This window comes from Oncorhynchus clarkii, chromosome 5, assembly GCF_045791955.1.
Source record: "Oncorhynchus clarkii lewisi isolate Uvic-CL-2024 chromosome 5, UVic_Ocla_1.0, whole genome shotgun sequence".
Taxonomy (NCBI): domain Eukaryota; kingdom Metazoa; phylum Chordata; class Actinopteri; order Salmoniformes; family Salmonidae; genus Oncorhynchus; species Oncorhynchus clarkii.
The window spans coordinates 80,162,100-80,178,725 of NC_092151.1; positions in this window are offsets into that span (position 1 = coordinate 80,162,100).

The following is a 16,626-nucleotide window of genomic DNA, read 5'->3' on the forward strand; positions in this document are numbered from 1 at the left end:
GGAATCATATGGCAATTTGGCAAAACATCACGAATCACGACGGGGCCTTATCTCGAAAACGGAAAATATTTCGAAGCCGAAACTCGGTGAGCGTAGGTTTGGCATAATGGGCAGTTGGCCCCGAACAAGATGGCGTCTAGGCCTCGACGGTTTTTGAGTTATGGCCGTTTTTCTGGGATTAAAGGTCCTAAATGGAAATAGAGAAATTATTTTTCCACTTCAGGTCAAAGTCAAGGAGCCTCCGGTGTCAATAAAAAAAGAACCAGCCATTTATCTATCGTCATTTAAGAGAAACGGAACAATGACAACTTGGCAATGGTCACAAATAGGCGTTTTTTTTTTTCAACGGTTACAGATCCAGTTGCAGGGTGTTCATACGAATCTTTTTAAAGTGTGCTGCGGAGCTCTGCGAGATTTCTGTGATTTTCTATGATTTTCTGAAATAACACACACATACTAAACCCTCCGTAAATAACTCAGTTGTTAACGTAAAGACTTAAAACTCAGGATTCTGTAACAGCATACCCCAATGAGGATATGTGGTGATTTATAGCTTCCTGTGCCAACCGGAAGTGCCATAATTGGTGTCTCAGGGGCTGTTTCAAAGGGTTAAAAAAGTCTGATCTGTCCAAAACTTCATATATGTGATTAGGCAACCCCCATGAACTGTAAATCAGTCATTTTTCCCCAAAAAATTCAAAGGAAAAAAAAATCACACTAAAACACAACTTGAATGGAGGGACGTATTGGGGTGCGTAGAGACAGAGAGTGGCTGCAATAGTTAGCTTTGTTCGAGCTAAAAAAGAACCGTCAGACCTAGAGTTCCGAAACTTTAGAAACCCGTTCTAGACCTCCGGTCGATGGTGCGTGGTGAGTTACGTGGCTCTAGACGGTTCTCGGACCGAGAAACAGCCTCGTACATTTGCAATACCTTCAATTCATTTTGACCATTACGAAAATGACGACGTTTAGAAAAGTCTCAGAGACGCAAGGCTAGGTGCATTGAAACCGGCTCGGCCCATAGAGACAGACCCCAACGTTTCTGTCCGATAGCTCGTTCAAGGACCCCGTAGCAAGGCATGGAAAAAAGTGGATTTTCAGCACCAATTAGGGTTTTTCTCGGACACCAAATGACCTATCGAGCCGAAACTCGGGATTCGGGGTCGCCTCACATAGGACTTCACATAATGTCCGAACTGGACCCGCAGCTAGAACGTAACTATGTGTTTTACCTTTTTATTATGTTTTAAACTAAAGGCGCTGTGAATTATGGGACTGCTCTGACATATGTGATAGTTGGCTTCTAAATGAGTAGTAAAAAGTGGGTTTGGTGTCATAATGACATCTAATTGAGTGATGGACACTGACTTGCTACTTGACTTTTGTGCATTTGCAATATGTTTAAACGGAGAGGGACCATCACCAAAATGGCATTCTGAAATCAACACAAAAAATGGCATCACCATAGTCTCCAGACTGTGCTGAGTTCAACGAGCTATCCCGCTTGACCGTAGCTCGCTCGGTCTAAGCGCAACGACCATTAGAAAAGTAGGCCCAAAATGAAGCCTGCCCCACAATGTCATTTGCTTTTGAGTGACAGTGAGAGAACCGTTAGGGTGAGAAGAAAAATTCCACCACATGAATGTTCCTAAGGTCCTCCCGATCTGTACAAGCCTAACCTTGACCGTGTGGCATTAACCCTTAAGAGTAAAACAGTGTTTTTTGATCTCACAGATTACAGTGTCATCTCTCCCCATAGGAATACATTGCCTGCACCCCTAATTTCAACCTGAAGTCTATATGGGTTATGAATGCCGTATGAACCTGTCTTCGGTACCAGTCCATCAGGCCACTATGAGGTCTACCTGTGTTGATTCTGAGCTTCCTGGACCAACCGGAAGTGGTTAAAATGCCCCTAAAAGTGTTTACCCATACCCTGCCTGCAGTTTGACAGACATAGTGCATTCAACCCTGTGTAAATCAGTCAGTTCTTAACGTAAGGACTTAAAACTCAGGATTCTGTAACAGCATACCCCAATGGGGATATGTGTTGATTTATAGCTTCCTGTGCCAACCGGAAGTGCCATAACTGGTGTCTCAGGGGCTGTTTCGAGGGGTTAAAAAAGTCTGATCTTTCCAAAACTTCATATGTGTGATTAGGCAACCCCCATGAACTGTAAATCAGTCATTTTTCCCAAAAAAAATCAAAGGAAAAAAAAATCACACTAAAACACACCTTGGATGGAGGGACGTATTGGGGTGCGTAGAGACAGACAGTGGCTGCAATAGTTAGCTTTGTTCGAGCTAAAAAAGAACCGTCAGACCTAAAGTTCCGAAACTTTAGAAACCTGTTCTAGACCTCCGGTTGATGGTGCGTGGTGAGTTACGTGGCTCTAGACGGTTCTCGGACCGAGAAACAGCCTCGTACATTTGCAATACCTTCAATTCATTTTGACCATTACGAAAATGACGACGTTTAGAAAAGTCTCAGAGACGCAAGGCTAGGTGCATTGAAACCGGCTCGGCCCATAGAGACGGACTCCGACGTGTCTGTCCGATAGCTCGTTCAAGGACCCCGTAGCAAGGCATGGAAAAAAGTGGATTTTCAGCACCAATTAGGGTTTTTCTCGGACACCAAATGACCTATCGAGCCGAAACTCGGGATTCGGGGTCGCCTCACATAGGCCTTCACATAATGTCCGAACTGGACCCGCAGCTAGAACGTAACTATGTGTTTTACCTTTTTATTATGTTTTAAACCGAAGGCGCTGTGAATTATGGGACTGCTCTGACATATGTGATAGTTGGCTACTAAATGAGTAGGAAAAAGTGGGTTTGGTGTCAATTGATATCCATTTGGTGTCATAATGACATCTAATTGACTGATGGACACTGACTTGCTAGTTGACTTTTGTACATTTGCAATATGTTTAAACGGAGAGGGACCATCACCAAAATGGCATTCTGAAATCAACACAAAAAATGGCATCACCATAGTCTCCAGACTGTGCCGAGTTCAAGGAGACGCCCCGCTTGACCGTAGCTCGTTCTGAGTGCAGCAAACTTGAAAAAAAGAAGGCCCAAAATGAAGCCTGCACCACAATGTCATTTGATTTTGGGTGGCAGTGAGAGAACCGTTAGGGTGAGAAGCACAATTCCACCACATGAATGTTCCTAAGGTCCTCCCGATCTGAACAAGCCTAACCTTGACCGTGTGGCATTAACCCTTCACAGTAAAACAGGGTTTTTTGATCTCACAGATTACAGTGACATCTCTCCCCATAGGAATACATAGCCTGCACCACAAAATTCAACCTGAAGCCTATATGGGTTATGAATGCCGTATGAACCTGTCTTCGGTACCAGTCCATCAGGCCACTATGAGATCTACCTGTGTCGAATCTAAGCTTCCTGGAGCAACCGGAAGTGGTTAAAATGCCCCTAAAAGTGTTTACCCATACACTGCCTGCAGTTTGATAGACATAGTGCATTCAACCCTGTGTAGATCAGTCAATTCTTAACGTAAAGACTTAAAACTCGGGATTCTGTAAGTGGCTATGTAAATCAAGACATGTGTTTACTTATAGCTTCCTGTGCCAACCGGAAGTGCCTTTAATTGGGTCACACTCTCTGTTTCGAAGGGTTAAAAAAGTCACATCTCTCCAAAACTTCATATGTGTGACTAGGTAACCCTTCTGAACTGTAAATCAGTCATTAATCCCAACAGATGTCAAAGAAAAGCTCCCTCACACACACACAGGAAGGATGGAGTGATAAAGTGCGGTGCTTAAAGACACAGAGAGCAGGAAATGGCATTACCATAATCCCTAGGCCGTACCGAGTTTAGCGAGATATCCCGCTTGACCGTAGCTCGCTCGGTCTAGGCGCAGCGAGCATTAGAATAGTAGGCCCAAAATGAAGCCTGCACCACAATGTCATTTGCTTTTGGGTGACAGTGAGAGAACCGTTAGAGTGAGAAGAAAAATTGCACCACATGAATGTTCCTAAGGTCCTCCCGATCTGAACAAGCCTAACCTTGACCGTGTGGCATTAACCCTTAAGAGTAAAACAGTGTTTTTTGATCTCACAGATTACAGTGTCATCTCTCCCCATAGGAATACATTGCCTGCACCCCTAATTTCAACCTGAGGCCTATGTGGGTTATGAATGCCGTATGAACCTGTCTTCGGTACCAGTCCATCAGGCCACTATGAGGTCTACCTGTGTTGATTCTAAGCTTCCTGGACCAACCGGAAGTGGTTAAAATGCCCCTAAAAGTGTTTACCCATACACTGCATGCAGTTTGATAGACATAGTGCATTCAACCCTGTGTAGATCAGTCAATTCTTAACGTAAGGACTTAAAACTCAGGATTCTGTAACAGCATACCCCAATGAGGATATGTGTTGATTTATAACTTCCTGTGCCAACCGGAAGTGCCATAATTGGTGTCTCAGGGGCTGTTTCGAAGGGTTAAAAAAGTCTGATCTTTCCAAAACTTCATATGTGTGATTAGGCAACCCCCATGAACTGTAAATCAGTCATTTTTCCCAAAAAAATTCAAAGGAAAAAAAAATCACACTAAAACACAACTTGGAAGGAGGGACGTATTGGGGTGCGTAGAGACAGACAGTGGCTCCAATAGTTAGCTTTGTTGGAGCTAAAAAAGAACCGTCGGACCTAGAGTTCCGAAACTTTAGAAACCTGTTCTAGACCTCCCGTAGATGGTGCGTGGTGAGTTACGTGGCTCTAGACGGTTCTCGGACCGAGAAACAGCCTCGTACATTTGAAATAACTTCAATTCATTTTTGCATCACGAAAATGACGACATTTAGAAATGTCCCAGAGTCGCAAGACTAGGTGCATTGCAAACGTCTCGGCCCATATAGACAGACCCCAACGTTTCTGTCCAATAGCTCATTCAAGGACCCCGTAGCAAGTCATGGAAAATAGTGGATTTTCAGCACCAATTAGGGTTTTTCTCGGACACCAAATGACCTATCGAGCCGAAACTTGGGATTCGGGGTCGCCTCAGCTAGGCCAACACATAACATAAGAAATTGACCCGCAGCTAGAACGTAACTACGTGTTTTATGGTTTTTTTATGGTTTGAACCGAAGGGGTTGTGAATTTTGGGCCAGCTCTGAAGTATGTAATAGTTGGCTACTAAACGAGTTGGAAAAAGTGGGTTTGGTGTCAGTTTGTATCAGTTTGGTGGTCAGAATGATATCTAATTGACTGATGGACTCTTGTCCACTTGACTCTTGTACATTTGCAATATGATCCTATAGTGAAAAAACATCACCAAAAGCGACATTCTGAAATCAACCCAAACGAGCGATTGAGATGACCCAGAATCACTGCAAAGCCATCCCGAGTTCATCGGGCCAGTCAATTTCACATTCCTGCAAGATTTTTATAGCATGACAAATTCGTGATGGTACCTGCCCTTTAAAACATATTGCAAATGCACAGTGACTTTGAAAAAGTAAGGAAAAATAAACAAAAAAAATCTAAATTTTTTTGGGGGGGATGACCAGTTGCACGTGCATTTGCAATATGATTCTATAGTGAAAAAACATATTGCAAATGCACAGTGACTTTGAAAAAGTAAGGAAACATAAACAAAAAAAATCTAAATTTTTTTGGGGGGGATGACCAGTTGCATGTGCATTTGCAATATGATTCTATAGTGAAAAAACATATTGCAAATGCACAGTGACTTTGAAAAAGTAAGGAAACATAAAAAAAATCTAAATTTTTTTGGGGGGGATGACCAGTTGCATGTGCATTTGCAATATGATTCTATAGTGAAAAAACATATTGCAAATGCACAGTGACTTTGAAAAAGTAAGGAAACATAAAAAAAATCTAAATTTTTTTTTGGGGGATGACCAGTTGCATGTGCATTTGCAATATGATTCTATAGTGAAAAAACATATTGCAAATGCACAGTGACTTTGAAAAAGTAAGGAAAAATAAACAAAAAAAATCTAAATTTTTTTTTGGGGGATGACCAGTTGCACGTGCATTTGCAATATGATTCTATAGTGAAAAAACATATTGCAAATGCACAGTGACTTTGAAAAAGTAAGGAAACATAAACAAAAAAAATCTAAAAATGTTTTGGGGGGATGACCAGTTGCATGTGCATTTGCAATATGATTCTATAGTGAAAAAACATATTGCAAATGCACAGTGACTTTGAAAAAGTAAGGAAACATAAACAAAAAAAATCCAAATTTTTTATTTTTGGGTGACCAGTTGCACGTGCATTTGCAATATGATTCTATAGTGAAAAAACATATTGCAAATGCACAGTGACTTTGAAAAAGTAAGGAAAAATAAACAAAAAAAATCTAAATTTTTTTGGGGGGGATGACTAGTTGCACGTGCATTTGCAATATGATTCTATAGTGAAAAAACATATTGCAAATGCACAGTGACTTTGAAAAAGTAAGGAAACATAAAAAAAATCTAAATTTTTTTGGGGGGGATGACCAGTTGCATGTGCATTTGCAATATGATTCTATAGTGAAAAAACATATTGCAAATGCACAGTGACTTTGAAAAAGTAAGGAAACATAAAAAAAATCTAAATTTTTTTGGGGGGGATGACCAGTTGCATGTGCATTTGCAATATGATTCTATAGTGAAAAAACATATTGCAAATGCACAGTGACTTTGAAAAAGTAAGGAAAAATAAACAAAAAAAATCTAAAATTTTTTTGGGGGATGACCAGTTGCACGTGCATTTGCAATATGATTCTATAGTGAAAAAACATATTGCAAATGCACAGTGACTTTGAAAAAGTAAGGAAACATAAACAAAAAAAATCTAAAAATGTTTTGGGGGGATGACCAGTTGCATGTGCATTTGCAATATGATTCTATAGTGAAAAAACATATTGCAAATGCACAGTGACTTTGAAAAAGTAAGGAAACATAAACAAAAAAAATCCAATTTTTTTATTTTTGGGTGACCAGTTGCACGTGCATTTGCAATATGATTCTATAGTGAAAAAACATATTGCAAATGCACAGTGACTTTGAAAAAGTAAGGAAAAATAAACAAAAAAAATCTAAATTTTTTTGGGGGGGATGACCAGTTGCACGTGCATTTGCAATATGATTCTATAGTGAAAAAACATATTGCAAATGCACAGTGACTTTGAAAAAGTAAGGAAACATAAACAAAAAAAATCTAAAATTTTTTTGGGGGGATGACCAGTTGCATGTGCATTTGCAATATGATTCTATAGTGAAAAAACATATTGCAAATGCACAGTGACTTTGAAAAAGTAAGGAAACATAAAAAAAATCTAAATTTTTTTGGGGGGGATGACCAGTTGCATGTGCATTTGCAATATGATTCTATAGTGAAAAAACATATTGCAAATGCACAGTGACTTTGAAAAAGTAAGGAAAAATAAACAAAAAAAATCTAATTTTTTTTTTGGGGGATGACCAGTTGCACGTGCATTTGCAATATGATTCTATAGTGAAAAAACATATTGCAAATGCACAGTGACTTTGAAAAAGTAAGGAAACATAAACAAAAAAAATCTAAATTTTTTTTTGGGGGATGACCAGTTGCATGTGCATTTGCAATATGATTCTATAGTGAAAAAACATATTGCAAATGCACAGTGACTTTGAAAAAGTAAGGAAACATAAACAAAAAAAATCTAAACATTTTTTTTTTGGGTGAGCAGTTGCACGTGCATTTGCAATATGATTCTATAGTGAAAAAACATCACCAAAAGCGACATTCTGAAATCAACCCAAACGAGCGATTGAGATGACCCAGAATCACTGCAAAGCCATCCCGAGTTCATCGGGCCAGTCAATTTCACATTCCTGCAGGATTTTTATAGCATGACAAATTCGTGATGGTACCTGCCCATTAAAACATATTGCAAATGCACAGTGACTTGAAAAAGTAAGGAAACATAGAATCAAATTATTTTTTTTTGGGTTACCAGTTGCACATTTCAGATCACCAGTTGCACATTTCAGATCACCAGTTGCACATTTCAGATCACCAGTTGCACGGAGGAAAATCGTTACTTTTGACTTTGACTTTTGACTTCCTATGAAATCATATTCCAAATGGAGAAAACATATGCCTTATGCACTAGTAAAAAAAAAAAAAAATGATAATAAAGTATGACTAAAGTATGTTGATAAAGTTCTTATACATGTGTAATTGACATAAAAATTGAAAGAATTTTGAAAAACGGTCCAGAAAGCACTTTTTTAAGGATGTGTGAAGTTTTTTACCAAATTTTGACATTTTTGACTTTTGACTTTTGACTTCCTATGAAATCATATTGCAAATGGACAAAACATATGCCTTATGCGCATGTAATAAAAAAAAAAAAAAAATTGATATCAAAATTGGACAAAAGTATATTCATACAGTTCTTACACATGTGTAATTGACAAAAAAAGCGAAAGAAATTCGAAAAAAGGCCCAGAAAGCACTTTTTTAAGGGGTAAAAAGTTTTTGAAAAAAATATCATTTTTTCAAAATTTTTCTTTTGGATGTTGACTTGGGTTGCATTTCCAATATGAAAAACCCAGGTGGAGCGCACTCGCCCCCTGTTGGATTTTTGAGGTGTTACAATTGGCAATTGCCATATGGCATTTGCCATATACTTTGCACGAATCAACGCCGCTTTGGGTGGTATTGGACATCGTGTACATGGTTTGTCCAATGCCAATATTTTGACATTCATTTTTGTACAAATCAGGGGGGTATTCCCTTACTGAATGTAGGCCTACTTACTATAACTCTGAACTAGACAGTATTGAGTACTGAATGTAGGCCTACTTACTATAACTCTGAAGTAGGACAGTATCGAGTACTGAATATAGGCCTACTTACTATAACTCTGAACTAGACACTTTTAAGTACTGAATGTAGGCCTACTTACTATAACTCGGAAGTAGGACGATATTGCGTACTGCATGTAGGCGTACTTACTATAACTCTGAAGTTGGACAGTATTGAGTACTGAATGTTGGCCTACTTACTCTAACTCTGAACTAGACAGTATTGAGTACTTAATGTAGGACAACTTACTATAACTCTGAACTAGACAGTATTGAGTACTGAATGTATGCCTACTTACCATAACTCTGACCTAGACAGTATTGAGTCCTGAATGTAGGCCTACTTACTATAACTCTGAAGGAGGACATTATTGCGTACTGAATGTAGCCCTACTTACTATAACTCTGAAGTAGGACCATATTAAGTACTGATTGTAGGCCTATTTACTATAACTCTGAACTAGACAGTATTGAGTACTGAATGTAGTCCTACTTACTATAACTCTGAACAAGACAATACTGAATCCTGAATGTAGGCCTACTTACTATACCTCTGAAGTAGGACAGTATTGTGTATTGAATGTAGGTCTACTTACTATAACTCTGAACTAGGACAGTATTGAGTACTGAATGTAGACCTACTTACTATAACTCTGAACTAGGACAGTATTGAGCACTGAATGTAGTCCTACTTACTATAACTCTGAACTAGACAGTATTGAGTACTGAATGTAGGCCTACTTACTATAACTCTGAACTAGACAGTATTGAGTACTGAATGTAGGCCTACTTACTATAACTCTGAAGTAGGACAGAATTGAGTGCTGAATATAGGCCTACTACTGTAACTCTGAAGTAGAACAGTATTGAGTACTGAATGTAGGCCTACTTACTATAACTCTGAACAAGACAGTATTGAGTACTGAATGTAGGCCTACTTACTATAACTCTGAAGTTGGACAGTATTGAGTGCCGAATATAGGCCTACTAATGTAACTCTGAAGTAGAACAGTATTGAGTACTGAATGTAGGCCTACTTACTATAACTCTGAACTAGGACAGTATCGAGTACTGAATATAGGTCTACTTACTATAACTCTGAACTAGACACTTTTGAGTACTGAATGTAGGCCTACTTACTATAACTCTGAACTAGACAGTATTGAGTACTGAATGTAGGCCTACTTACTATACCTCTGAACTAGACAGCATTGAGTGCTGAATATAGGCCTACTACTGTAACTCTGAAGTAGGACAGTATTGAGTACTGAATGTAGGCCTACTTACTATAACTCTGAACTAGGACAGTATTGAGCACTGAATGTAGGCCCACTTACTATAACTCTGAAGAAGAATAATATTGAGTACTGAATGTAGGCCTACTTACTATAACTCTGAACAAGACAGTATTGAGTACTGAATGTAGGCCTACTTACTATAACTCTGAAGTAGGACAGTATTGAGTGCCGAATATAGGCCTACTAATGTAACTCTGAAGTAGAACAGTATTGAGTACTGAATGTAGGCCTACTTACTATAACTCTGAACTAGGACAGTATCGAGTACTGAATATAGGTCTACTTACTATAACTCTGAACTAGACACTTTTGAGTACTGAATGTAGGCCTACTTACTATAACTCTGAACTAGACAGTATTGAGTACTGAATGTAGGCCTACTTACTATACCTCTGAACTAGACAGCATTGAGTGCTGAATATAGGCCTACTACTGTAACTCTGAAGTAGGACAGTATTGAGTACTGAATGTAGGCCTACTTACTATAACTCTGAACTAGGACAGTATTGAGCACTGAATGTAGGCCCACTTACTATAACTCTGAAGAAGAATAATATTGAGTACTGAATGTAGGCCTATTTACTATAACTCTGAAGTAGGACAGTATTGAGTACTGAATGTAGGCCTACTTACTATAACTCTGAACTAGGACAGTATTGAGTACTGAATGTAGGCCTACTTACTATGACTCTGAAGAAGAAGAATATTGAGTACTGAATGTAGGCCTACTTACTATAACTCTGAACTAGACCATATTGAATACTGAATGTAGGCCTACTTACTATGACTCTGAAGAAGAATAATATTGAGTACTGAATGTAGGCCTACTTACTATAACTCTGAACTAGACACTTTTGAGTACTGAATGTAGGCCTACTTACTATAACTCTGAACTAGACAGTATTGAGTACTGAATGTAGGCCTACTTACTATACCTCTGAACTAGACAGTATTGAGTGCTGAATATAGGCCTACTACTGTAACTCTGAAGTAGAACAGTATTGAGTACTGAATGTAGGCCTACTTACTACAACTCTGAACTTGGACAGTATTGAGCACTGAATGTAGGCCCACTTACTATAACTCTGAAGAAGAATAATATTGAGTACTGAATGTAGGCCTATTTACTATAACTCTGAAGTAGAACAGTATTGAGTACTGAATGTAGGCCTACTTACTACAACTCTGAACTTGGACAGTATTGAGCACTGAATGTAGGCCCACTTACTATAACTCTGAAGAAGAATAATATTGAGTACTGAATGTAGGCCTATTTACTATAACTCTGAAGTAGGACAGTATTGAGCACTGAATGTAGGCCTACTTACTATAACTCTGAACTATACAGTATTGAGTACTGAATGTAGGCCTACTTACTATAACTCTGAAGTAGGATAGTATTGAGTACTGAATATAGGCCTACTTACTATAACCCTGAACTAGGACAGTATTAAGTACTGAATGTAGGCCTACTTACTATGACTCTGAAGAAGAATAATATTGAGTACTGAATGTAGGCCTATTTACTATAACTCTGAAGTAGGACAGTATTGAGTACTGAATGTAGGCCTACTTACTATAACTCTGATATAGGACAGTATTGAGAACTGAATGTAGGCCTACTTACTATGACTCTGAAGAAGAAGAATATTGAGCACTGAATGCAGTCCTACTTACTATAACTCTGAACTAGGACAGTATTGAGCACTGAATGTAGGCCTACTTACTATAACTCTGAACTATACAGTATTGAGTATTGAATGTAGGCCTACTTACTATAACTCTGAAGTAGGATAGTATTGAGTACTGAATATAGGCCTACTTACTATAACTCTGAACTAGACAGTATTGAGTACTGAATGTAGGCCTACTTACTATAACTCTGAAGTAGGACAGTATTGAGTACTGAATGTAGGCCTACTTACTATACCTCTGAAGTAGAACAGTATTGAGTACTGAATGTAGGTCTACTCACTATAACTCTGAACTAGACCGTATTGAATACTGAATGTACGCATACTTACTCTGAAGTAGGACAGTATTGAGTACTGAATGTTGACCTACTTACTCTAACTCTGAACTAGACAGTATTGAGTACTGAATGTAGGCCTACTTACTATAACTCTGAAGTAGGATAGTATTGAGTACTGAATAAAGGCCTACTTACTATAACTCTGAACTAGACAGTATTGAGTACTGAATGTAGGCCTACTTACTATAACTCTGAAGAATAACAGTATTGAGTACTGAATGTAGGCCTACTTACTATAACTCTGAACTAGACAGTATTGAGTACTGAATGTAGGCCTACTTACTATAACTCTGAAGTAGGACAGTATCGAGTACTGAATATAGGCCTACTTACTATAACTCTGAACTAGACACTTTTAAGTACTGAATGTAGGCCTACTTACTATAACTCGGAAGTAGGACGATATTGCGTACTGCATGTAGGCGTACTTACTATAACTCTGAAGTTGGACAGTATTGAGTACTGAATGTTGGCCTACTTACTCTAACTCTGAACTAGACAGTATTGAGTACTTAATGTAGGACAACTTACTATAACTCTGAACTAGACAGTATTGAGTACTGCATGTATGCCTACTTACCATAACTCTGAACTAGACAGTATTGAGTCCTGAATGTAGGCCTACTTACTATAACTCTGAAGGAGGACATTATTGCGTACTGAATGTAGCCCTACTTACTATAACTCTGAAGTAGGTCCATATTAAGTACTGATTGTAGGCCTATTTCCTATAACTCTGAACTAGACAGTATTGAGTACTGAATGTAGTCCTACTTACTATAACTCTGAACAAGACAATACTGAATCCTGAATGTAGGCCTACTTACTATAACTCTGAAGTAGGACAGTATTGTGTATTGAATGTAGGTCTACTTACTATTACTCTGAATTTGGACAATATTGAGTACTGAATGTAGGCCTACTTACTATAACTCTGAACTAGGACAGTATTGAGTACTGAATGTAGACCTACTTACTATAACTCTGAACTAGGACAGTATTGAGTACTGAATGTAGGCCTACTTACTATAACTCTGAAGTAGGACCGTATTGAGTACTAGTTTAGGCCTACTTACTATATCTCTGAACTATACAGAATTGAGTATTGAATGTAGGCCTACTTACTATACCTCTGAAGTAGGATAGTATTGAGTACTGAATACAGGCCTACTTACTATAACTCTGAACTAGACAGTATTGAGTACTGAATGTAGGCCTACTTTCTATAACTCTGAACTAGACAGTATTGAGTACTGAATGTAGGCCTACTTAGTATAACTCTGAACTAGACAGTATTGAGTACTGAATGTAGGCCTACTTACTATAACTCTGATGTGGGACAGTATTGAGTGCTGAATATAGGCCTACTAATGTAACTCTGAAGTAGAACAGTATTGAATACTGAATGTAGGCCTACTTACTATAACTCTGAACTAGGACAGTATCGAGTACTGAATATAGGCCTACTTACTATAACTCTGAACTAGACACTTTTGAGTACTGAATGTAGGCCTACTTACTATAACTCTGAACTACACAGTATTGAGTACTGAATGTAGGCCTACTTACTATAACTCTGAAGTAGGACAATATTGCGTACTGAATGTAGGCGTACTTTCTATAACTCTGAAGTAGGACAGTATTGAGTACTGAATGTAGGCCTACTTACTATAACTCTGAAGTAGAACAGTATTGAGTACTGAATGAAGTTCTATTTACTATAACTCTGAACTAGGACATTATTGAGCACTGAGTGTAGTCCTACTTACTATAACTCTGAACTAGACAGTATCGAGTATTGAATGTAGGTCTACTTACTATAACTCTGAAGTAGGACAATATTGAGTACTGAATGTAGGCCTACTTACTATACCTCTGAACTAGACAGTATTGAGTACTGAATGTAGGTCTACTTACTATAACTCTGAACCAGACCGTATTGAATACTGAATGTATGCATACTTACTCTGAAGTAGGACAGTATTGAGTACTGAATGTTGGCCTACTTACTCTAACTCTGAACTAAACAGTATTGAGTACTGAATGTAGGCCTACTTACTATAACTCTGAACTAGACAGTATTGAGTACTGAATCTAGGCCTACTTACTATAATTCTGAACTAGACAGTATTGAGTACTGAATGTAGGCCTACTTACTATAACTCTGAACTAGACAGTATTGAGTACTGAATGTAGGCCTACTTACTATAACTCTGCAGTAGGATAGTATTGAGTACTGAATATAGGCCTACTTACTATAACTATGAAGTAGAACAGTATTGAGTACTGAATGTAGGCCTACTTACCATAACTCTGAACTAGACAGTATTGAGTCCTGAATGAAGGCCTACTTACTATAACTCTGAAGGAGGACAGTATTGCGTACTGAATGTAGGCCTACTTACTATAACTCTGAAGTAGGACCATATTAAGTACTGAATGTAGGCCTATTTACTATAACTCTGAACTAGACAGTATTGAGTACTGAATGTAGTCCTACTTACTATAACTCTGAACAAGACAATATTGAGTACTGAATGTAGGCCTACTTACTATAACTCTGAAGTAGGACAGTATTGTGTATTGAATGTAGGTCTACTTACTACTACTCTGAATTTGGACAGTATTGAGTACTGAATGTAGGCCAACTTACTATAACTCTGAGCTAGGACAGTATTGAGTACTGAATGTAGGCCTACTTACTATAACTCTGAAGTAGGACCGTATTGAGTACTGAGTGTAGGCCTACTTACTATAACTCTGAAGTAGGACATTATTGAGTACTGAATGTAGGCCTACTTACTATAACTCTGAAGTAGGGCAGTATTGAGTACTGAATTTAGGCCTACTTACTATAACTCTGAAGTAGGGCAGTATTGAGTACTGAATGTAGGCGTACTTACTATAACTCTGAAGTAGGATTGTATTGAGTACTGAATGTAGACCTACTTACTATAACTCTGAACTAGACAGTATTGAGTACTTAATGTAGGACAACTTACTATAACTCTGAACTAGACAGTATTGAGTACTGAATGTATGCCTACTTACCATAACTCTGAACTAGACAGTATTGAGTCCTGAATGTAGGCCTACTTACTATAACTCTGAAGGAGGACAGTATTGCGTACTGAATGTAGGCCTACTTACTATAACTCTGAAGTAGGACCATATTAAGTACTGAATGTAGGCCTACTTAGTATAACTCTGAACTAGACAGTATTGAGTACTGAATGTAGGCCTACTTACTATAACTCTGAAGTGGGACAGTATTGAGTGCTGAATATAGGCCTACTAATGTAACTCTGAAGTAGAACAGTATTGAATACTGAATGTAGGCCTACTTACTATAACTCTGAACTAGGACAGTATCGAGTACTGAATGTAGGCCTACTTACTATAACTCTGAACTACACAGTATTGAGTACTGAATGTAGGCCTACTTACTATAACTCTGAAGTAGAACAGTATTGAGTACTGAATGAAGTTCTATTTACTATAACTCTGAAGTAGGACAGTATTGAGTACTGAATGTAGGCCTACTTACTATAACTCTGAACTAGGACAGTTTTGAGTACTGAATGTAGGTCTACTTACTATGACTCTGAAGAAGAATAATATTGAGTACTGAATGTAGACCTACTTACTATAACTCTGAACTAGGACAGTATTGAGCACTGAGTGTAGGCCTACTTACTATAACTCTGAACTATACAGTATTGAGTATTGAATGTAGGCCTACTTACTATAACTCTGAAATAGGATAGTATTGAGTACTGAATATAGGCCTACTTACTATAACTCTGAAGTAGGACCGTGTTGAGTACTGAGTGTAGGCCTACTTACTATAACTCTGAAGTAGGACATTATTGAGTACTGAATGTAGGCCTACTTACTATAACTCTGAAGTAGGGCAGTATTGAGTACTGAATTTAGGCCTACTTACTATAACTCTGAAGTAGGGCAGTATTGAGTACTGAATGTAGGCGTACTTACTATAACTCTGAAGTAGGATTGTATTGAGTACTGAATATAGGCCTACTTACTATAACTCTGAACTAGACAGTATTGAGTACTGAATGTAGGCCTACTTACTATAACTCTGATGAATAACAGTATTGAGTACTGAATGTAGGCCTACTTACTATAACTCTGAACTAGACAGTATTGAGTACTTAATGTAGGACAACTTACTATAACTCTGAACTAGACAGTATTGAGTACTGAATGTATGCCTACTTACCATAACTCTGAACTAGACAGTATTGAGTCCTGAATGTAGGCCTACTTACTATAACTCTGAAGGAGGACAGTATTGTGTACTGAATGTAGGCCTACTTACTATAACTCTGAAGTAGGACCATATTAAGTACTGATTGTAGGCCTATTTACTATAACTCTGAACTAGACAGTATTGAGTACTGAATGTAGTCCTACTTACTATAACTCTGAACTAGA